General features: G+C 51.9%; 2 protein-coding genes and 1 long non-coding RNA gene across 4 annotated transcripts in view; 1 reads left to right on the forward strand and 2 right to left on the reverse strand.

Moving 5' to 3' along the window:
• ASMTL (acetylserotonin O-methyltransferase like) overlaps positions 1-13,257 on the reverse strand; it is a 68,090-nt gene extending 54,833 nt beyond the window's left edge. The window contains exon 1 of one of the 2 annotated variants that reach the window (XM_059158664.1): positions 13,128-13,257. The gene's annotated coding sequence lies outside the window, so the exon portion shown is untranslated. The remainder of the gene's footprint in view (positions 1-13,127) is intronic. The other variant, XM_059158660.1, reaches the window with a different exon arrangement.
• Positions 1-13,261, reverse strand: part of P2RY8 (P2Y receptor family member 8) — a 42,845-nt gene extending 29,584 nt beyond the window's left edge. Inside the window, exon 1 of the mRNA XM_059158666.1 lies at positions 13,128-13,261. The gene's annotated coding sequence lies outside the window, so the exon portion shown is untranslated. The remainder of the gene's footprint in view (positions 1-13,127) is intronic.
• A 6,826-nt stretch (positions 13,262-20,087) lies between these two features.
• LOC131821403 (uncharacterized) lies at positions 20,088-22,244 on the forward strand. The gene is made up of 2 exons (XR_009349895.1): positions 20,088-20,280; positions 21,874-22,244. It is a non-coding gene; the product is annotated as an uncharacterized LOC131821403 (long non-coding RNA).
• The last annotated feature ends 1,848 nt before the right edge of the window (positions 22,245-24,092 follow it).

The raw sequence follows: 24,092 nt of genomic DNA on the forward strand, positions 1-24,092 counted from the left end.
CGTGGATTTTTTTTAAATTAAGTGTGCGCAGGGACCCTCCTCTGCCTCCGGGCGGTCTCTGGTGCATCGGGCATCTCAGTTTGAAGGACCTCTACTGCTCTCAGTCTTCACGCATGGAGAGGGAGAGGTCACCTGGGACTTGGGGGGAGGGGGCAGTGTGCAAAATTAGTTCTCAGTGAAAGCGCTTTTGATTTGTTGGTGGTGGTAAATGGGCGCCGAAACGTTCAACAGCTTGGTGAGGAGGCAGGATCTCTCTGCTTTTCTGAGAAGGGGATCTGGGTCACAGGAGGTGACAAGGCTGTGCTCTCAGCTTTAGTGTCTCTGTGAGAACCCAACACTCACTTGCAAGAAACAGTGTCTGCCGGGAGAGGGGGAAGCATCTTACAGGGACTGTGCCCACCGCCAACCTCCTGACTCCTGTCCCCACAGATGGTGGGAGCAGTTCCACCAACAACTGCCCAAAACTAGCTTTCCTATTTACAACAAAGTTGGGTGCCTTGAAGTCATTACCGTACTAAGCAGGGCGAAAACACAAATACACTAAGCAGTTGACTAACCAAGAAAATGAACCGTTGGGCTTGGATCTCACCGATGGCTCGAGAGTTGTTTGTGTTTTTTCTCTTCCTGGTGGAGAGGGGGTACAGACAGGAGGCAGATATGTCACAGCAATGCTGTTATGGACAAACGCACGTTACTTTCCGAGGGTGTTTCCACAAAGCAAGGTGTCACTTGCTTGGGAGCGTCGGGTTGTAAATTGTGGGTGTTTACCGGGCATTTCCAACCAGCCGGCCTTCAGCTGGTGCGTCGTATTCAACCCTAAGAACAACCCTATGGTGGGAACCTAAACTCTGGATCCCACAGGCATAAGGATAAGCTCTGCACATTTTCCTCCCCAGTACATTTTCCCCCTCTGTTCTACTGACCTCTTTACTTCATCGTTTCCTTCATTCTACCTTACTTTGGTTTCAGCTAGCTCTTTCTAGATGCTTAAGACGGACTCTTGGGCCGTGGACATGCAGTTTTTCTTCTTGTTGCATCCGTGGATTCAAGGCTATGAATTTGCCTGTTTTCACCACTTTGGTCTCCTCTTACGTACTTTGAGGCGCTGTGTCCTAATTATCGTTTGCGTGAGCGTCCTACTGTGACAAAGCACGACAAGCTTTAGACAACGGAGATCTGCTTTCTTCCCGCCCAGGTGGCCAGAGCCCCCAAATCAGTTTTCCCAGTTAAAAGTCAAAATAGTGACCAAGCTGGCTCCTTGTGGCGACGCTAGGGGAAAATCTGTTTGCTTGTCTTTTCCGGATTCTGGAAGCACCTGCATTATTCTGCTTAGCCCATGGGGATTAGGGTGTGGGCATTTGGGAGAGAGGACGTGGGCATTTCTGAGGCCGTGTCTTCCAGCAACATTATTCATTCAAAGTCTTTCCTGTTTTCATCGCCATCTTTGGCCCATGGGTTATTTGGAAGGGTCCAGCGGTGAATGAATCTCTGGTCAGCTGTTTGTTATTATTTCCAGCTCAATTATTTTGAGTTCAGAGAGTAGCATCAGGAATGCATCCAATCCTCTGAAACACGTGAGGCCCGGTTCTGTTTGGTGACTCTGCAGAGATGATCCGTATGCCTGTGGGGTCCAGAGTTGAGACAGAGAAATCTGGAGTGGCCTGAAGCCATGGCCCATCCATATATTTTTTCTCATGGCTTCTGACCCACAGGGTACCTGCTTAGATAGTTGATGGGAGAGAGACCACCATGGGGCAGTGCACGTCCATCCATCTATTCCAGACAAAGCTCCAGCTCGAGGTGGTCATGGATATAAAGAGTCCCTCCTGAAAGCCATCCACAGACCACACTTGAGTACAGAGGCCAGCAAGGGTTGCAGTGGAGACAAGCCACCCTTGACCAGGCAATGATGTTGTTCTCTCCTCTGTGGGATTGTTCTCCATTTCTGAGAAATAGCAGGTTAGGGCAGGAAGCAGAGAAGAAAACCACAATGGTTGGAGTCCTAATGCTGTGTAAGAAATTGTCCCAACTGTTGACGGTATGGGTTTCCTATGGTTGCTATAACAGAGTACCTGAGTCTGCAAATTTGTTTTCTCACAGAATAATAGATAGATATTTATGTCTCCCAATCCTAGAGGCTGGGAGTCCTGAGATCCAGGCAGGGCTGAGGCTGGTGCCCCTCCTTGGTGCGTAGATCCCGTCTTCTTCCTGTGTCCTGATGTGGTTGTCCTTCTGTGAGTGTGTGTGTGTCTGTGTCCAAATTTCTTCCTCTTTTAAGGACCACAGTCATATTGGAGTAGGGACCCACCCTACTCCAAGGTGACTTCATTTTGCCTAACTACGTCTGCAAACATCCTATTTCCACTTCAAGTCATAATCTGACGTCTTGGGGTGAGGTCTCCAATAGGTGAGCTTTGCAGGGATGGAATTCAGCCCATAATAATGCAATCCTGTATCTACATGGGAAACCTTGTTGCAGTCACAAATAGCCCTGGGACCTCTCTAACCAGGTCCCTTGTTGTTCTGTGAGCTCTCAACTTAACAAGTTACATTCAGCTTGCCCATGCACACGCAACCTTTTGCTGTGCTGTCGGCTGCTAGTCAGGGAGGCATGTGGCCCTACAGATGCAGAACCCCATGCCCTGCCCCATGAACTGCACGGGCTTCTGGAGGCAGGAGAAGGGCTGGGTTTCCTGGGTGGTGTAGAGGCCATTGGGCTGAGGGTTGTGAAACTTAGAAGATCATGAGAAACAGATTTTTATCTTTCTGTGAAGATCAGGCCAAGGATCCCACAGTGGGGCTCTCTTCATCTTTGGGGTCTCCATGACACACATGCTACCCACTTGCTGGATTTCAGAACGTTCACCCCATGGAAGAGAATTGAAAGTTTGAGCTACCCTGTCCTGATACATCTGATAAGTCTTTGCACACGTAGTGAAAGATGTCACTTAGGTTTCTAGTGACAAAGCTCCGAGGGTTATCAGATCAAGAAAACGCAAGAGGACAAGTTTGCCAGTGAAGTGGTTGTAATTCTTTGGTTCACCATGCAAACCGTCTGGGGTGTTATTCCTTATCCCCTCCTAAAACTTAATAACACAAAACTGGGTTTATGGATTCAAACACAGCTTCTTCGTTTCCTTTTGAATGCTCCCATATCCATATATCCCATGCTGTATTATGATGTTGTCCCACTGCAGCTCATGAAAAGCTATATGTCAATTATATCTCAATAAAACTCAGGGGGAAAGAGAGGAGAAGATATGTCCACACAAACATTAGCGCAAAAACCAAAATGCAGCAAACTGACCACCCTTGTGCCCTTCTTTACAGTAAGATGAGCCACAAGGTCTGTTGCACAAAGGGAGAAAGAAGCTCAGCTCCTCGATTGGGAGCTCTCGAAAGAGTCCTCTTTGCATTGTTGCCATGTGACAGTAAGCGTTACGTGGTCCACTTGGCAGTACCGTGGTATCCAGATCCGTGGTCACACACGAGTCAACATGTTGCTGTGTGTATTTCTTTCGGATTAACATTTCAATCAACAGACTTCAGGTAAGTCAGGTGGCCGCCGTAATGGGTTAGGTGGGCCTCGTCGGATCAGTTGAAGGCTTTAAGAGGAAACAGACTGACCTCCTCTGAGGAAGTGGGAATTCTGTGTCTCCGGATAGTGTTCACACTCAAAATGCAGCATCACCGCGTCCCTGGGCCTCAGCCTGCTAGTCAACCCTGCAGATTTCAGACTTGCTGACCTCCAGTTATAAGACTCATTTCCTTAAAATAAATCTCTTTCTCACTTTCTCTGTTTTTGTCTCTCCTATAGGCAGACATAGATCTTTCCATGTATCATCTATGTATCTATGTATTTATGTATGCGTTCATCCATCCATCCATCCATCCATCCATCCATCCATCCATCCATCGATGTATCCATCCATCCATCCATCCTACCTACCTACCCATTGATATTATCTATCTATCTATCATCTATCTATCTATCATCTATCATCTTTCCATATTTCTGGTTCTTGTAAGAGTCAGCATTCTGCAGAGAAACAAAAGCAGTAGCATATATGCACATACACACATATATAAAGAGAATTATTAAAGGAATTGGCTCACATGACTGTAGAGGATGAAACATCCCACAGTCTCCTGTCTGCAGGCTGGAGGCCCAGGGAAGCAGTCTGTGATGGATTCCCATCAGAAGCCAGGAGAAGACATATATCCTGGCTTGGAGACAGTGAGGCAGAGGGAGCTGATTCTCCTTTACCCACTGTCTGTTCTCCTTGGACCAGGAAAGGATTGCCGGCTTGCCTGCGGACCACCCACACTGGGGAGGTCATCTGCTTTACTCGGTCCACTGATGCAATGCTCATCTCACACAGATACACCCATGTATCATCTATATAGCTATGTATTTATGTATGCGTTCATCCATCCATCCATCCATCCATCCATCCATCCATGTATCCATCCATGTGCTGAAATATCTGGGCACCCTGAGGTCCAGCCACATTCACACATAAAACTAACCACCACAGTCTGCTTCTGTTGAGAACCTTGATCGATACAGAAACCCTCAGAAAAGCAAGACCCTAGGTGCTGATCCTAATTTTTCCCTGGGCAGAAGAAGATGAATGCATTTCTCTCTCTGACCTCTGAGACCCCTGCTTTCCAAAGACAGGACCTATTTTGCATTTGAACTGACAAGTTCCCCTCCAACCAGACCTTATGATTTTCAATGACAAGACTCTCCATGGATGGCAGAATCAGGTAACTTGGAACCACCCACCATGAACCAGGACAGCTTAACACGGATGTGGTGTGGGGAGAATGTGAGACGCGATTTTGCCAGAAGCATCAGAGACTTGGGGCCCAAGGGAGTTGGGCAAGTCTAAGGAGGTAGACAGCTTGGCTTTGGGAAAAGTTCAAGGGAGCGGGTCCATCAGTGTTCTAATCAGAAGCCAAGTGGGTCCTGAAACTCTGTTCCATCACCAAGAATGTCTGGGAGTCCTCTTTCTAGGCACACCTGTCACTGACCAGAGCCAGGAGGGTGCAGAAGGTGGGGAGAAGGAGAGGGCCCTTGGCATGTCCTGGAGGCCATGATGAATTTACCTTGACTCAGGTCCTGAGTCCTGCAGGGGATCAACCCCCACTGCTCATGGACTGGGTCGTTGTGTGAAAACACTGGGCCCCCACCCAGCTTTGATGGGAGAACACCACCATGGAGCTAATAGTGCATGCTTTCTAATTAACCATATTTTCCTGTGACAGATGTGGAACTGAGTGAACTCACAAAACCCCACGGAGTGATGATATAGCGTCATACAGATCACTAAGCCGAGGCTGGGTAAACCCATGGTCCAAAACTGCCGAGCCGAATTCCTTCTTGTTGGCATTCCTACCGCTCAAGGGCGTCTCATTTCTGGGGTCAGCTCCTTGTACCTGAGCAGGCTTATATCCCCTGTGGCCTGAGTGTTAGCCCAGCATCCTCAAGAGGACGGAAGAGAAAATAGTGTTTTTGTCATGTCGCAGAAGAGGAAATAGAGGTTAAGCGTTAGGTCAGAGCATGGCCGCGGTCAGACTCACAGCTCGTGGCTTCTGAAGATATGCGCAGAAGAGACAAATGCACATCAGGCCCCATCTTACACGCTCTTGGTGAGACCACACAGTGTTTGGTGCACGTTGGGACCCTCCAGGGAGCACATGGTCCACACCTGCCACATCCTGGCCTTCACATGGAATCAGAGACTGGTCCTGATGGAGCCCCAGGCAGACACCCTGTGCTTTGGGGGAGGAAACCCCCGGGGCTGGCCTTGGTACTAATACACTGCATTCCATACCATGTATGTGGATTTTTCTGGTCAATATAATTAGGTGCTCCTTGACACCCCAAGGAGAGCCTAGTGTCCTTCAACCCCGTAGGCAGTTGGTCCATGAGACGTAGGGAATGTTCCTGCCCAACAGGCTCGGTATTGGAGAAGGAATTTCTACCTGGGGGTGACTGGGCCCCCAGGGGATGTCCCACAATGCCCAGGGCTATTTCTGTTGGTCACACTAGAGTAGGGGGTTGTTCCTGGCATGTGGTTGGTGGAGACTAGAGATGGTGCTCAGCACCCTACAGTGCCCAGGACGCCCTGCCTCAGAGCCCTCCAGCCTGAGATGTCAGTAGTGTTGAGGCTGAGAAGTCCTGGTCTAACATGAGAGACTATCTATCTATCATCTATCTATCTATCTGTCTATCTATCTATCTATCTATCCATCTATCTATCATCATCTGCTTACCTACCTACCTATCCATACATCTTTATATCTATCTACCTACCATCTGCATGACCATCCAACCATGCATCCACCCATCCATTCATCTATCCCTATATCTATCTATCTATCATCTACCTACAAGACCATCCATCCATCCATCCATCCATCCAACCATCCATCTATGTCTAGCTATTATCTCAGTATCTATCCAATCTTATCCTGTATCTACACCTCCTACCTCTACCTCCACCATGATGTGGCTTCTCCCCTGTGTCTGTGTTTCCTCTTCTGTCTCTTACAAGGACACCTGTCATTGGACTTAGGGCCACCCTGATCCAGGATGAGCTCATCTCAGATCCTTCCCTTCATTACATCTACAAAGACCCTATTTCCACATAACTTCCACAGGTTCTGGGTGATTAAGACATGGGCATATATTTTAGGGGTCCACCATTCAACACACTATACCCGTTTTTGCCTGGACTACTCCCATTTTGTTCCTGAAGTCCTGCTTCTCAGGACCCCCAGCTTCCCAAGCAAATCTACATGGCAAATCACCCTACCCGTAACATTTACACCATTCTGTTTAATACCCAAGCCAAGTTAGGCCACCAAGTGGTGCTTTCTGTGGATGCCTGAGTTCTCCACTCCCTCCCTCTGCAGGGACCATGGAGGTCTCTGCTGACCAGGACGTGGGCTTCCCCCAGACACAGAGTTGCCACCCCAATGGACTAAGACATCCCCGTCCCCATTACGGACACCTCCCACTGGCACCAACAATCTGGTTTTTGTCACCGGATTTTCCAGGTTTGCTGTACACAGAAATGTTCTGCACATTTCCTATAAAAAGAATTGCACACTGTGTGACTATGTGTGTCTACTTCTCTCCCAGAGCATCATGTCCTCAAGGTGCATGTGTCGTGTAACCACTGTGTTTAACGGGGGACCTGTCGTGGAGTATGCCATCCAGGTGCAGGAGGTGTTACCCGGTGGGTCGTACCCCAGGGTGTTGTGGGCTACTGCACACGCTCATTATCGGAAGTGGTCACGGAGCCAGGGGATGGTGTGGAGATCCTGCTGTGCTGCTAGGGCAGTGCAGAGAAGGTGGGATGAGATGTTCAGTCCACACGTGGTGGACAGGTAGCCATGGCAGTGTGAAACCAGGACTGGGGCGTGCTTGGATGGTGTGAAGCTGGACATTCAGGGTAGTGGGGAGCGTCCAAGGAGAAGCTCTGAGCATGACACGCAGATGTTGCCCATCACGTGGAGGGCAGCACTGGGCGGGGGCTCAGGAGCCACCCAGCCTGTGCCCCCCAAGTGCCCTATGGGAAGTCCCAGGCACCTGATGTTCCGCCTCTCAGAGTCCGAGGACAAGTATAAGGCACTACGGAAGTTGTCTGATGTGCTGAGCAAGATGGAAACTACTTTTAATGGGAAAGAGGATCTAGGGGTAATTCTTGTGTTGGGCTGGGGTACAGGTCAAATGCTCTGTGTGGGGTCATTGTACCTGAGCCCATGTGGCCCGTTAACATGCTTGGGCAAAGTGGGGTCAGCTGGTCCCTATGACCTCAGTGGGTTTCCTGAATGTGGATCACAAAGGCCATGATCTTGGGCATGTATCTCCAATAAGCTCTGTTCCCCCAAAGGATGTGTCTTTATAATTTTCTCTGGTACCTTAATGATCTCTCTGCTCTCCCGTTGTCTCTCCCCTACAATCTGTTTTCACCAACGACAGTATGCGCAGGGCCTGGCGTCCATACACAGCAACCAGCTTGGAGCCCAGTGGCGAAGGAGGTCACCGTGAGCTGGAAATCAAAGCCTCGGCTAGATGGACACACACAGGGGGGCTGCACACAGGGGGCTGCACGCTCCAGGCTGTGCACGGCCCCGCAGGCAACAGCTCAGCTTGTCTGCTGTTTGCATGCCTGTTTGCAAGTGGGGACGGCCGTGTCTCCTTAGGAGGGAGTCGTGCTCAGGGAAGGAAACCAACCAGCCCTTCCTCGGGACGGGCATCTTGTGGTGGGGTTTCAGAAACGCCCTTCCGCAGCTTCCTGTGAGTGTGACTCAGAATCTGTAGCACCCGGCTCACTGGCAACGTGTCCTGCAGACAGTGTTTATAGCCCGGGGTGAGGAAGTAAGAGCACGGGCATCGGACGGCCCTTTGTTTCCGCTCTCTCTGCTTTACACTGATGCATACTTCATTTCAAGGTGAACACTGCAGTGGCCTTGGGCGCATTCACCACGGTGGCCGACCACCGCCTCTGTGTAGCTCCACAGCATCTCCAACATCCTTGCCACTGGTTGTGGTCACTGGTTATGGCTGTCCTAAGGGACAGATCTGGAGGGAAGGATGGGCAACCTGCCTCTTCTCTTGTTTTGTGGGTCCATGTGTACAGCCCCCTCCATCTCATCCTTGTGTCCGTTCATCCTCCATCCATCCATCCTTCCATTTGTCCATCCATGCACCCATCAACCCATCCAGGTACCCATTCATCCAGCCTTCCACTCACCAACCCTTCTTTCCATCCATCCATCCATCCATCCATCCATCCATCCATCCATCCAACCATCCATCCATCCGTCCAACCATCCATCCATCCATCCCTCCATCCACACATCCATCCATCCATCCATCCATCCATCCATCCAACCATCCATCCATCCATCCATCCAACCATCCAACCATCCATCTACCTGCTCACCCACCATCCATCCATCCATCCACCCACCATGCATCCATCTACCTGCTCACCCACCCTGCAACCACGCATCCATCCATCCATGCATCCATCCGTCCATCTTTCCATTTATTCATCCATTCATCTTTCTATCCATCCATCCATCCATCCATCCACCCACCCAACCATTGATCTACCTGCTCACCCACCCTGCAACCACGCATCCATCCATCCATCCAGTCACCCACCCATTTCATTCATCCATCAATCATCCATCCTCCAACCCATGGACTCATGCCTTTATCCTTCTCTCCATCCATCTGTGACTAATCCATCCACCAATTACTAAACTCACGGCGATTTTTTCTGGGGTTGTCTACAAAGCCACAGCATATGCACTCACCGTAGGCATGGATTGCCTATGGCCATGGCTACTAGGTTCTCTCCTATCCCATCCCGCATCTGTGCCCTGCTGGTCTGTCCCTGTCCTGAGTGCAGGGGTGGCCTTGCTCCATGCCCTTCCCCCACCAGCACATACATGGAGACTCCAGGCCTCCAACTGCAGAGTACTTGGAGGAGACAGCACCTCCTGGTGGATGGGACACATCCAAGACAGTGAGTGACCAGGCTGGCTAGAAGCCAGGATCCCTGATCCACATACTTTTCCTGTTCTCTTTGTGGGGCAGAATATTACAGAAGTTTTCCTATTGTTCCTGCTTTTTTAGTAAAAATGCCACTTGTTCAAGCCAGGATTTTATTTTTCGTCAGATTATCTTGTGCTATAGGATAGCACACACACGCCACAGGGACCTTCCTGTGGGAGCAGAGCAGAGTAAACCTTGGCTCATTTCTCCCTGGGTGTGGTCTGCGTCTGCTTATTCTGAAATGAGCTCTGTGTCCTATCACCCCTATACTTTCATCACAGAAACAAAAACATGAGACAGAACATTAATGGGAGAAAGTGTCCCCGAGCACCCTGGCCCAGCCCAGTCCTCTCCCGGAGACCCAGAGAATGTGACATGGTCTTGCAGTTCCTCCCAGGCCTCTGGCGGTGTTGTCCCTTGTTCCTTGTCATCCTCTCCCTTGGCGGTTCTGAGTTGGGGGTGATTCTGCCCCATAGAAGACACTTGGGGATGTCTGAGGACAGTTTGGGGCATCATAGCTTGTGGGGATGCCCCTGATCTCGGGTGGGTGGAGACTAGAGACACTGAGCACTCTGTAGTTCCTAGGGTATCCCACATCAGAGGAGGGATGCAGCCACAGATGTCAGCAGTGCTGAGGCAGACACACCTTGGTCTACATGGGAGACTCTGTTTGTCTATCTATGTATCTATCTATATCTATTATCTATCTATCTATCTATCATCTAACCATTCTTCCTTCTATCCATCCATCCATCCATCCATCCATCTATACATCCATATCTATGTATCTATGTATCATCTATCTATTATCTCTCATTGATCTATCTATCCATCTATATATCCATCTGTCCATCCATATCTACCTGTTGTCAGTCTATCAATCTATCAATCTATCATCTGTCTTTCTAGCTTTCTACCTACTCATCCACCATCCATCCATCCAATCTATCATCTGTCCAACCCTATCTGTTGTCTGTCTGTCTGTCTATCTGCCCATCCATCATCTATCTATCACACTGTATCACAAGCAGCCAAGACTCTGCGCCTCCCCCCTGGGGAACATTTCTGGACATTCCAACTTTGGGGGGAAGAAATGGGACTGGCATCTGGAGGGGGCTGACTGCAGGTTGCGCCCAATGCCCGTGCCATAGCAGAGAGACCGTGCGCTCGCCCTGCACACCTGACACTTGGTTCTGTCCCAAGACACCCTCCCTTTGCCCCGTCTTCCTTCAGCCCCGCTCTCTGTCAGGGGTCCCCCCATAAACATCATCGAGGTCACCCAGGGTCCCTGCCATCAGGTCCGAAACCGTGAGGCTCTCTGCGGGTCCAGTCAACAACAGCATCTGCACAAAGGCACCATCTTCAACAGACCTCACGGTCCTACGTCGGTCCATGCCTTGTTGCCTGCCAGCCTTAGGGCGTCACAGGGGACTGCCCGTCCTCTGGTCCAGCCGCCCTCCACCCCAGCTAGCGAACCACACACTCCCTCTACGTGGGCACCGCCCTCCCGGCTCTCATCCCCGTGCTCAGACCAGGGCCCCGACCCAATCTCTTTGCAAAGCTCAGCTCCACAATCTCCAGCAATGCCGGAAGCTTCCTTGGCTTTTCTGGGCTGGGTGCTAACGTGTCACCTGTCTCCTGCGATCATCCCCAGCCGTCACCCAGAACACACACAGCCCGGGCACAGCATCGTTGGTGCTACACTGACCCGGTGAGCCCCGCCTCTGCCAAGAAGCCCTCCTGGGTTTCTTCCCACCCCCAAATCCTTGCAACCTGCAGCCCAGGTCAGCATCTCAATTATGTTGAGTTCTCTCCCCCGCCCCTACGGGGAAGCACAGCCCTGAGCCCGGCCTGTGACGACTTCGTCAGCCTCTGGATCGAAGGGATGGCAGGCTAGTGGACGGGCAGCAGGTTGAGGAGAGGACCCTGGAGGTGGAAAGTCTGGGTCTGGTGTGCTTGGGTGACCGTCTTCGCCCCTTCTCGCCTCCGTTTCCCCATGTGGAGTAGGAAGATGCTGGGGACACAGTCACCTCCCACCCCTGAGATCCGTGCTTGGCTCCAAGGCGTCCACACAGTTGTGGGATCTCTCCGTTGCTCCGGAGAGACGACACCCCCCCCCCCCCACCGTGTCCGTCCGTGTGGCCAACGAGGGTACAGACACACACGGCTGGGGGATCCCAGTGCGGCCCCGGGGACGTCCCCACAGCTGCTCTCTGAGCCTGGTCACGGGCTCACGATTCCGTATGATGTTGTTGGCCCTGGGGAGAGGCCAAGAGGAGCCCTGACTGGTGTGGGTCTCCTCCCGGGGGCCCTGTCCTCAGTCAGGGCGGCAGAGCGAGCCGGCAGGTGCACGTCGGGCTCCCCGCATCCTGCCCACCCACCCGCTGCCTCCAGGGGCGTGAAGGGAGATGTAAAGGGAGGGCCCAGCTGCGACGGCTTGCCGGTCGGTGGTGACAGCGAGGAGGCGGCACAGTCGGACGGGCCGGACAGGAGAGCCGCACCCCAGTTGGGAGACCACGGGAGGGCTCATCTGCCCTAACCCTAACCCTTCCTCCGTGTCCCCTTGTCCTGAACACGACCACCCAGGGTGTGGTTGGGTCTGGCGTCCCGGGAGAGCCTTACGTACTGTCCATCTGCGGCACGCACGTCCCTGGGCTGTGGCTACGCAGGGGTCTTTCCGACGGCCCGCAGACCCTCCTAGGCTTCCCCAAGCACCATCCAGAGGCCACATCCATCCCCCGGATTCCTCCCGAGACCCGGGTCCCATCGGGCTCCCCAGACGCAATCAGCAGGATTTGGGGGCCACCGTCCTGGAGACACACCCCCCTTCCCTGCAACAGGGCTGGCACCGGCCGGGCCCTGATGACCCGCCATTCATCCAGCGTGCAGACATCTAAGGGCAAAACAACAGACACTCGTGTCCGGCATCGTGGGCACAGTGTCCCGCACGGCCACAGGCTTCTTCCCGGGCCGATGCCGTTTCTTAGCACCCGGTGCCGGGGCCCTGCCCCCGACCGTCCCACTGCACAGACACGACGGGGACGCAGAGAAACCGTGTTTGCTTTGCCCGCAGAAGCACGTGGCCCAGGGTTCCGCCTCCTAACTACCAGCGAGGCTGACCGCCCGCCCTGCCGACAACCGTATCCAGACGGATGCTCTAGTTGGGGCCACACGCTCCCTGCCGCCCAGACGCCGCTGGAGGGCGGCTTGGCACATGCTCCAGGTCCCCGTGTTTGCACATGATCTGGCACCCGTGAGCTTGTCTGTGGGGGCTCTGTGCCCCCCACCGTAGCCATCCAGGTGTTGGCCCCATACGCCCGCCCAGTGCGGGACTCGGCTCAGCCGGCATGGGTGCCTTTCACCGGATGAACGTTTGCAGGAGAGGTTCCCCGGTAGGCACCTCTGCAAGGTCTCTCTGGGGATTGGCCCGGCTGTGCGGACAGCCTCCCCTTTTTGCCCATATCTGCACCCCTGAAACCCTGTCCCCGTTGGACCTGCCTGATTCCCAACAAGGCACGGATGCAGCACGGGGCAGAGAGCTCACCAGGAGTCTCAGAGGGCTGCCGGCAGCTCTGTCGCGGAGCCTGGCGTCCGGAAGGCGGCGGTCCTCATTCTGGAAGCCGGCCGGCGGTCAGATGTGCCTCAGAACCGTCCGTGTCCACAGGAGGCCGGCCTGAGTCACGGCGGCTGTCCTGTGGCTGCTCCGGCAGGTCTCATGGGGGCATGGCCCGGCCGTTGCGAAATGCAAATTCGCCAGGGTCCACCTCCGAGCCTGGCAGCCACGGTTGGGAGGCAGGGTGGGGAGAGAGGAAACCCGTGTTGAAATTTCCTGTGTAACTAACCGTCTGCTCGCTCGCTCGCTCCCGTGACGGCGAAGCCCGTGAGGCCGCCTGTCTCCTATGAGGCTCGCTGCAGCCCTGCGTGGGGTGGGGTGCCTGCGTCACAGCCTCCGACCTCAGGGCTGCTTTCAAGAGGCCGCGAGGAGACCCTGCCCACCTGGCCAGGGTCGCCTGCAGGAGGCAATCCCGTGCACGCAGGCGGGGGGCTAGGACCGTCCTCCTAACTTAACAGGCAGAGAAGCAAGCGTCCCCTCCCACCCACACAGGGCTAATTCCTGTTTTTTCTTTTGTTTTTTTAAATTTTTAAAAAAGTGAAAAAATTGCTAGCAGAACATATTTCCTTTTGCATCCTAAAGCTGTGTGCATTGCGACATCTTTCGCTTTGTGGCCAGAATGGCCAGGCCACGGGGCAGGGACGGGCGATGCCTGACCTTGATGGAGGGTGGGGGCTCCTGGCTCACTCCCTGCATGTCCCATGGTGGCGGGGGTGGGGGCCGTGGGCATCCACAGCGGCGTCGGGCTGGAGGGCAGAGGCAGACATTTTCACGAGGCAACGGGGGCCAAGAGTGATGCGGGGGAGATGCGGAAGCTGCTGGAGAGCCAAGGTCTGAGCTCCCTCACCCGTGTCCTGTGGACGGTGAGTCACTTCTGGGGACCCAGGGATGATGTCACCTGGCCACTCTTCCACGGGGAAATGCAGGGTTAGCCATCTCTCTGTGTTGTATAGACTTTCCACTTATCTGTATTGATCTGCCATCGATAGACGATATGTAGACTGTCTCTATCTGCCCACCATCCCACGTATTTCTACGCATCCTTTATCTAAGTACCCTCCAACTATTTTCTATCCACTGCTTACCGACGTGTACCTGTCATCTTAATCGACGTATGAATTCTATCATCTGTGTATCCGTACGCATTGATAATGTGTAACCATTGATATCTACCAATATCTAGCTATACCTATTAGTATCTACCTGTACATCTATCGAGATCTGTCAATATTTATCCAGCCATCATCTGCGTATCTAGGTATTATCTACTTATCAATCATCTATTACCCATTATGTTTATCTATATTTATCTTCTCGATCATCTATCTATGCATTTACCCATCCGTCCATCCATCCATCCATCTACCTATCCATCCATTCATCCATCATATCTGTTTATGTATCATCAATCATCTATCCAACCAACCATCCATTCATCCAACCAACCAACTGTCCATCCATTCATCCAACCATCCAACCAAACAACCAACCGTCCATCCATCCATCCATCCATCCATCCATCCATCCATCCACCATATCTATCTATGTATCTATCTATGTATCTATGTGTCTATCTCTCTATCCATCCATCATATCTATCTATCATCTATCTATCTATCATGTTTCTATTAACTCCATCCACACACTTCTCCAACCATCCACCCACCCATCCATCGTTCTATCTACTTACACATGTCATGCTTCTGTAGACTGTGGTGCTCCTAGGTTGGAAGTTCACACTCATGGTGGAGGGGTTGGCCCACACAGAGGATGTGGTTCTGAGATGCTGCAGAAGGTGTGGGCACATCTCTCTCACAACACCGTTGACGGTTGCCCGTTGACAGTCCAGGCTGCCGGGCCCCTGGGGGATGGTCATATTGATTAGTAGGATCTTTATCAAGAGGATCTATTAAATTCTGGATCTGTAGGGACTATAGGCCCTACTCAAGACCCCCGAGCCCCAGCTGGGCACCTGTACCTGCTAAAGAGGCCATCACATCAGTCATATGGCTCCACTGACCTGTAGACAGCCCAGTAATTCCCTTACACATGTCCCCCTGTCCCCAGTATGCAAGCCCCCAGAAGCAGCCCCTGGGCCTTCCAGCCCCTAGAAGGTGTCATGGACAAGGATGTGGAGGAGGGAAGTGTGGCTGAGGAGGGGTCAGACAGAACCTGCCCTTGGAGGGGGACATGTTTACCTGTTCTTGTGCCTGGGATGGAGTCTCTGGAAGCACCTGGTCCTTCTGGGTGACAGTTTCTCTCAGGGGGAAAAAAGTGTGGGTGACAAAGCTCCTTCCACATCTTGTAGGGCACTCAAGTGTCTTGCACGGGACTGATGTTTCAATGCTTGGGACCTGTCAACAAAAGGGCAGGGAACTCATGCGTCTCCAGGGCAATCACACACCTCACAGTGCCTTCTGAAACCTGAGAGTGTCTCTAGACAGGTCCTGTGTCTCAGATCCTAAGTGGTCGCAGGGGACCCCACCTCCTCGGGCCATGGGAGGGGTCTTTGCACCTACATGTGACATCCAGTGAGGGCTGGAGGAGCATGTCCCTCCTCTCTGCACAAAGAATGACTCGTTAAAAACGCTTCCAGCAGCAAGTCCTGAAAACTGGTGGCCGAAAGCATGAGATTAGTAGTATTTTTTCTTTACTTAATAAGAATTCTAGAGATGAGCTCTTCAGGGTGTGTTTGACAGCTTCATGATGTCATCAAGATCCTGTCTCTTGGGGCACCTGGGTGGCTCAGTGGGTTAAAGCCTCTGCCTTCAGCTCAGGTCATGATCTCAGGGTCCTGGGATCGAGCCCCGCATCGGGCTCTCTGCTCAGCAGGGAGCCTGCTTCCCTTGCCTCTCTCTGCCTGCCCCTCTGCCTGCTTGTGATCTCTGTCAAATAAATAAATAAAAATCTTCAAAAAAAAAAAAAAGAACCCTCTCTTTTTATCCTTCTCCACCACCCTTCTTAGCAGGCTGGCATCCTTGCCTCGTGGCACAAAGTGGCTGCCACGACACCGGGCATCCCATCTGCATCCAGGGCAGGAGAAAGGAAAAGCGCTGTGCCAGCCCTCTCTCCTCTGAGTCCAGCCGTGTGGTAGGAAAGCGGCATCTTAGTCAGAATCTCCATGGCCGACTTCATCTTCCATCACTGTGGTCAGAAGCGGGTTTTGTGGCAATGTCCAGTGGCCGGGGACGAAAGCCACGAGTGACTGTGAGGGCAGGTTGGGGCTGCGTGCAGGAAGCTGTGATCAGGCCTGGCTTCTGAGGGCCATCGCTGAGGTCACGGGGACCCAGAGGGTCTGCGGAAGGATGGACATCAGGCAGAAGGACCGTCTGTCCGGCCAGAACTACTTCCTGTCCAGGATGCACGGACGTCCTGTCTGCATTGGCTTCAGCACGAAGCCTGCTTGACCCCGGTCACCGCACGCGACGGCCTCCCTGGGAGTCGTCTAGGGTGTGATGAGAGCGAGCAGGAAACGTGGTGACAGCAGCGGCCGTGGTCACAGCTTTCCGGGGGCTTCCTGCTCGTCCCTGTCATCTGTCCACGGCTGCCATGCTGCACCCTGTCGTCCGGCATGATGACCGCGGTTTATGCGTGGGAGTGGAGTTTCACCAAGGAGGTCACACGGCTCTGAATGCGGGGGCGTGTGGCCAACGTTAGGTCCTGGAGCCTGTGGGTACGAAGTATGTGGGATTCGTTGCAGATCTGAGATGAGCTCGTCCTGGATCGGGGTGGCCCTGAATCCAAGGACAGGGGTCCCCGTAAGAGACAGAACAGGAGACACAGACACCGAGGAGAAGCCACCTGAAGACAGAGGCAGAGAGGGGACGGACGCGGCCACCAGCCCAGGGATGTCTGGAGCCCCAGAAGCTGGAAGACGCAGGAAGGACGCTCTCCTGGAGCCTCTGGGCGGGAAGCAGTCCCTGCCCCACCTGGATCTCAGACTTCTGGTCTCCAGAGCTGGGACAGGATGGATCCCTTGGGAGGGCGCAGGTCACGGAGTGTCCGGTCACAGCCCAGGGAGCCCAGAGCTGAGCCGCGTCGTGCAACCTTCGCCTCTGTCTGCTTCGGGAACACGTACGTTCCCCATGAAGGAGACCCCTTCCCCGTGAGCGGTCACTTTGCATCCCCTCTGCAGCCGCTGGTCACCAGGCCTCAGCTGTCTGTCTGTGCATTTGCTGATTCTGCACATTATCTGGAAATGGCATCGTGGGGGTTTGTCCTGTGCGTCCGAGTCTCGCACGAGGCACGGGATTTTCAGATCCGTCCACGGGGCAGCGGGCAGCGGGATCACCTTCCTTTTCACGGCCGAATCCTAATTCCCCACGTGGAAGGACCCGGTTGTGTTGGTCTCTTTCCCTTGCCGGCGACTAGGCCCTCGGGCAGGAATGGTCTGATGTCACCTCACGCTCAAAGGGCCTGGGGACACCAGTTTCCACCAAGAGATCACGAACCCGCTGTTGAGACTCTACTGTGCACCTGTCACCAGCCTGCCAAGACCCCCTCCGACCCCCACGCCCCCCTGCAGACTCGGTTCCAGGCTCGCGGCGGCTAAAATCCGTCCTCTCTGTTGGCGCATCCCAAATGTGCAAATCCGTGCCCTTGTGACCCTATATTTGTAAACCCACTTCCCTCAAATCCACACTCGGGGTGATTTTTGGTCTTTTGCCAACACTCACAAAGCACCAAAACCATGGGAGCCCCCACAGGGCACGTCCCCGGGGTGGGGGGGGCCCTGACCGAGGGGCTGCCCTGTCTTCTCCTTCTGGGTCATGCTGCCAAAAAGTGTCCTTTCTGCCGTTGACTTAGGACGATGTTTTGGGGTCTGTTTGTTTTTGGATTCAGTAAGTGTTCAAGCAGAAGCAGCATAAAAGAGGGTTATGAATGGACGGGTGGATGGGAATGTGGTGGCCACAGGCTCCAGGAGCGTGAGGTCCTCTCTGGAGATGCTGCTCCCATATGTGCTGATTTAGGGTTCCCGATGACTCTGCAGGACATCACTACCATGAATCCCGACCCCTGGCCGTGCACAGGGTCCGTTCAGACCCAGGGTGAGCACTGAAGCGTCCTAAGGTGCTGCCCCTGGGTCGGAGGACAGGACATGGGGGAGCACGCGTGCACCCTGCCTCCTCTTAACCACTAGCTCTAGCTCCCTGGCAGGGTTGCCAAAGGCAGGTGCTGTGCACAGGTGAGGGCAGAGCGGTACAGGTGTCTGTCTCCAGGAAATGGGGACCCCGAGAACCTTCTGTGTGCACGGGTCCTTGTGCTGCAAGGTGTGCATGAAACAGAGAAGCGTGCATTGGGCAGGACCCCAACCAGCCCGTTTTCTGCCCAGTTCCTGCGACACATGAACGCCCGGCGGTCGGAGGGGAGAAGTCACGGCTCCGTGCCGTTCTGATGGTCCTGGGGCTGCAGGCGTCCCTTTGGGATGTCCGGGAGCGAATGTGCCCACAGCCCTGCCCTGTCGGTGCGCAGACCCCGAGTCCTGTGCGTGTGGGGCTTTGCTGCAGGGGCACGGTCTGCTCACTGCTCCAGGCAGACGGCGTCGTCCGGCACCGAGGAGGGGGACGCGTGTGCGGGAATCGAGATGCCTAGTCTCCCAGACCAGAGCCACGGGCCAGCCCAGGACCCCGTGCCCTGCACACCGAGCCTGCGTCACGTTTCCGAGCAAACCTGACCCCGAGAGGCGGCCGCCATGTCGAGCCCCCCCGCGTGGGTTTTCAGGAGCCGCACGTGGTGCTGTCCTGCCGTCCACTCCGGCCACCTCCCTCCGTGTCTGCAGCTCGGGGGCGATCCCGTCATCATTGAAAGTTGGGCGAGGACACGGCAGGGAAGCCACACAGATCCCCCTTCGCACGGCGGCTCGCTATCTGGCCGTCCCATCTGGCCGTGGCCGTTTGTCTGCAGGGCTGGCATCGGAGAGCCGAGCTCGCAGGCACAAGAGGCCCAGCACACGGGGCCCCTTCCCTGGAGACATGGCACACGGCCAGGCCGCGGGGTGTGGCCGAAATCAGCCACCCGCCAGGCTCTTGGGGGCAGGAGACAAAGAAAGGCCAGCGTCCCCGTGTCCCACGGGTTCCTGCGTGTACGGAAGAGGACTGACCCGGAACAGGAATGGAGCTCTGACCCCGGCTGCCCCGGGGAGGGACCGTGAGGACTCGATGCTCACCAGGGAGGCCAGATGCACGGGACACGTCACGCATGGTCGTGCGGAAAAGGCAAATTCACAGAATCGGGAAAGCAAACGGGCGGTTCTCACCCGGGGGGGGGGGGGGACGGGGGTGGCGTGTGGCCACGCAGGGACACGGGGTCTGCTCTGCGGATGGAAGGTTCTGGAAATGGAGGTGGTCGTTGTACAATGTTGTGAACGTACTCTCAGCCCCGAGCTTGTATGTGTTAAACAGGTGAATTGGGGGCACGTGGGGGGCTCAGTTGTTCAAGCCTCGGCCTTCGGCTCAGGTCATGATCTCAGGGTCCTGGGATCGAGCCCCGCGTCGGGCTCCCTGCTCTGCAGGGAGCCTGCTTCTCCCTCTCCTGCTCCCCCTGCTTGAGCTCTCTCTCTCTCTGTCAAATAAATAAACAAAAATCTGTAAAAAAATAATAAATCAACACGTGAATAATTTGTGAATGAAATTCCCTCTGTGCCTCCCAGCCCAGCACGGAGCCCCGCACCAGACCGGCCCCGGGGTGGCCACCCCGACCGATCCCACCAGGTGCCCAGTACCTCCCCACACACAAAGGACTCAAAGCCTCGCCCATGTTATTGCTCACTTATACTTATGAATTCGTTAATTTATATTTTTTAAAAGCCCCCCGTTTTACTATTTCTTTGCTTATTTCTGTATTTATCTATTTCTGGGTTTACTCATTTTTGTTAATTTTTTTTTTAGAAACCATCCCCACTTTAAATTCCTGGAGGTGTGAGTCTCCCCCAAATTACTGCCACGTGGTGAGCTGCGGCCACCGGCCAGTACCTGTGACTCCTCAGAGCTCGCTGATCGTCTAGCGGAAAGTCAGCGGCCTTGGACGGACCACTCCACGTCTCCCGACCTCCCGCCCCTGGAAACCGCCATCTGTCTCTGTGTCCGTGAGTCTGGGCATTTTGGGTTCTACGGAGAAGCGCGAGTGTGCAGAACGTGGGTTTCTCTGATGTATGACACGGGGTCCGACCACGTTCTTGCAAATGGTGGGACTGCCTGATCCTCAAAGCTCAGTGATAGACCATGACGGATGTAATAAAAAGTACGAAACCGGGGGGTTGGGGGAGGGATGGAGTGGGGGTGGGGTGGACCTGGAGGGGGGGTGGTATGTGCTATGCTGAGTGCTCTGCATTGTGTAAGACTGATGACTCACAGACCTGTACCCCTGGAGCAAGTAATAATTATGTGTTAATAAAAATTTTAAAAAGGAACATTTCAAAAGGCTGGAAAAAAAACACTAGAAAGTACAAAATCATACTTAAAAATATATAAAACATATAATATATAATTTATATAAAAATATAAAACATATACAAAATTTAAATATACAAAATTATGTATAATACACACTATATATTATATTATATGTCGCATTATACTATATTATATTTAATATTTATGTACTATAATTTATAATATATGGATTATATTTATAGATCAAAACTACATTTATAATTTATGATACAAAATATATAATAATATAAAATATGTAGTCATTATAATACATTATATATAACAATATAATAGAATTTACTTTTGTACTTATATAGTGTATATTGTATATAGTTACATCCAGATTATAATTATTATATATAATATACTATACAAAGTATATAATTTTACATAATCAAATATAATCTCCATATAATAATCTATATGAAATAATACATACAATGATATATAATCAAATATAATCTATTTATATATGATCATATATGATCATAATAATCATATATATGATTATATATGATCACTTACATTATATATAATGTATATGATTTAATCTATATACAAGAATCTATATGTAACATAGAATATATAAAATTACATATAATCAAGGATGATCTATGTACACTATAGATATAATGTATATACAATGTAACGTAGCATAATATAATATAATATAATATATGACACAATACATAGATCTATGTACACTATATGATATAATGTATATACAATGTAACATAGCATAATATAATATAATATAATATATAACATGACACAATATATAGATCTATGTACACTATATGATATAATGTATATACAATGTAACATAGCATAATATAATATAATATAATACATGACACAATATATAGATCTATGTACACTATATGATATAATGTATATACAATGTAACATAGCACAATATAATATATAACGTGACACAATATATAGATCTATGTACACTCTATGATATAAGGTATATACAATGTAACGTAGCATAATATAATATAATATAATATATAACGTGACACAATATATAGATCTATGTACACTCTATGATATAAGGTATATACAATGTAACGTAGCATAATATAATATAATATAATATAATATAATATAATATATAACGTGACACAATATATAGATCTATGTACACTCTATGATATAAGGTATATACAATGTAACGTAGCATAATATAATATATAACGTGACACAATATATAGACCACATTTCCGTCATTCTCTCGTCGGCAGATACTTATGGAACAGCGCGGTGGGTGTCGGGCCGACAGGGACACAGCCTGCGCAGAGCCTGGACGCCTTGGCGACCGTGGAGGTCGACCCTTGGAACATCCTTTCCGGATAGGATTTCTACAGTGCCCGCCCCCTGGCATCCGCCGCGGGGCCCACCTGGGCCGGCAGGAAGGGGAAGACAGGGCAGGGCACCCCTGGGCCAGAAACATCGGGAGGGGTCATCTGCTTGCTGAACCCACCGACTCTCGAAGATTGGATCCAACAAGTCAGAGGTCACTCTTCTATCTTTGATCTGGGGGTTCTTTGCCTCGGGTCTATTCTTGTCTTGCTTGGACATGGGGTTCATTAAACTGTCTCCTGTTCATATGCCAGTTGGTGAAGGCTTTAAGGACTACCTCGTCAACACCAAAGGAATGAATGTCTAATGTGGAATTCCGGGTGGTGTGGGAAAGGGGACGACACGGCTGGGCATGTGGGCTGTTCCCTCTCTCCAAACTAGCCCTCGTGCTGGGACTACGGATGTGGCCTCTAAGCAAACTTTCGGCAGGCCGTGCGGAAGGTGGGATGGAGGCAGAACTGGGAGCAGTGGGCCCGGCCGTGCTCCCAGTGAGGATGCGGTAAGGTTATCGCTTCTACGCACCTCAATCCCCACCCCTGAGTGTAGGCTGCTTCCAAAGAGCAGAGAAGCAAGGGAAAGGAAGTCGTGACCTCACAGTGGAGACACCTGTCAGACACACCTTGGGGAGGTGCTTGAGGTCGACATCCACGGGGACGAACCAGGCTGAGAGCAGGCGACCTTGACGCGACGTGACCACAGAGCCATATCACCTCTGTGCGCTTGCTCCCCCAAACCCCAAACCCTAGTCTAAACCCCAGAATAGACCCCAACAGAGGCACATCCTACAAACTCCTCTACCAGCATGCCTCGTAACTGCCAAAAGGTGAACGTGAGTCTGAGAAAGCGTCACAACCCAGAGGAGCCCCTTGATGTCACAGGGTGTCCTGGATGGCGTCCTGGGGCACACGGGGGCCTTATGGGAAACGGAGATATGCATACAACACTCTCTCCTCTGTGCGCACCCCTGCATTAGCCAGGGTCCTCAGCACAAGTCTCCAGGATGGAATGTGGGGTCTTCCCTGGACCCCCGATGCAGCCCCCGGCACTGTGGGAGGGCCTGGCTGGGAGTTGGCCTTCTGAGGGGCTGTCCCCCTAGCCCTGCTCCTTCCCTGAGAGGGTCAGGAAGCCCTCAGCTCCCCCAGGGGCTCATCTGCAAGGCAGGGGGCGTGGTGACTTTCACTCACTTTTGCAACAGTGAAGGGATTGATCCTGAGGCAGCTGGTGGTTGTGGGTCCGCCCACAGAGAGCACCCACCTCCATGTGGTTTGGGGTTTTCCTCTGGGGTCTGCGTGAGGCCGCCCCTCGTCTGATGTCCTGTCGTCACAGTGAAGATAGACCTCTTGGGAGTGAGGGGCCCTTCTTCCCTGCTTCTCAGACTTTTCAATTTCCCAGAGCTCAGAGACCGGGCAAAAAGCCTCCTCTGCCTCTCCTTGTTTGTATGTGTGTGTGCGTCACCTGTATTTGTCCATCATCTATACCTGTCAATCATTTCTATGTGTCCATCCATCCATCCACCCCCTATCATCTGTCTATCCATCTATCCATCCATCCATCCTTCCAAAATCTATCCATATATGCATTTATCTATCATTTATCACTCGTCTATGTATCTACATACATAGGCATCTGTCTATCCATCCAACCAGTCATCACTTAATTACCATCCATGTATCCATCATATCTGCCCATCCATCCATCCATCCATCCATCATCTGTCCATCTACCTATCTATCTCTCCATTACCTATTTATCCACCCATCCATCGATATATCTAAGCATCCAATCTATGCATCATCTATGTGTCCATCCATCCATCCATCCACCTATCATCTATCTATCTATCCGTTATCTACCTATCCACGCATCCTCCTATATATGTAACCATTCAAACTATCCACCATCTATGTGTTCTCCAACTATCTATCTGTTCTTCCCTTCATCCATCCAACAACGTACCCACCCATCTATCCATCATCTATCTATGCATCCATCCATCTATCTATCTATCCATCCATCCATCCATCTATCTCTCCATCCATCCATCCATCCATCCATCCATCCATCCATCCATCTATCCATCCATCCAACTATACATCTATCC

Source organism: Mustela lutreola, chromosome X, assembly GCF_030435805.1.
Source record: "Mustela lutreola isolate mMusLut2 chromosome X, mMusLut2.pri, whole genome shotgun sequence".
In the NCBI taxonomy this organism is placed as follows: Eukaryota; Metazoa; Chordata; class Mammalia; order Carnivora; family Mustelidae; genus Mustela; species Mustela lutreola.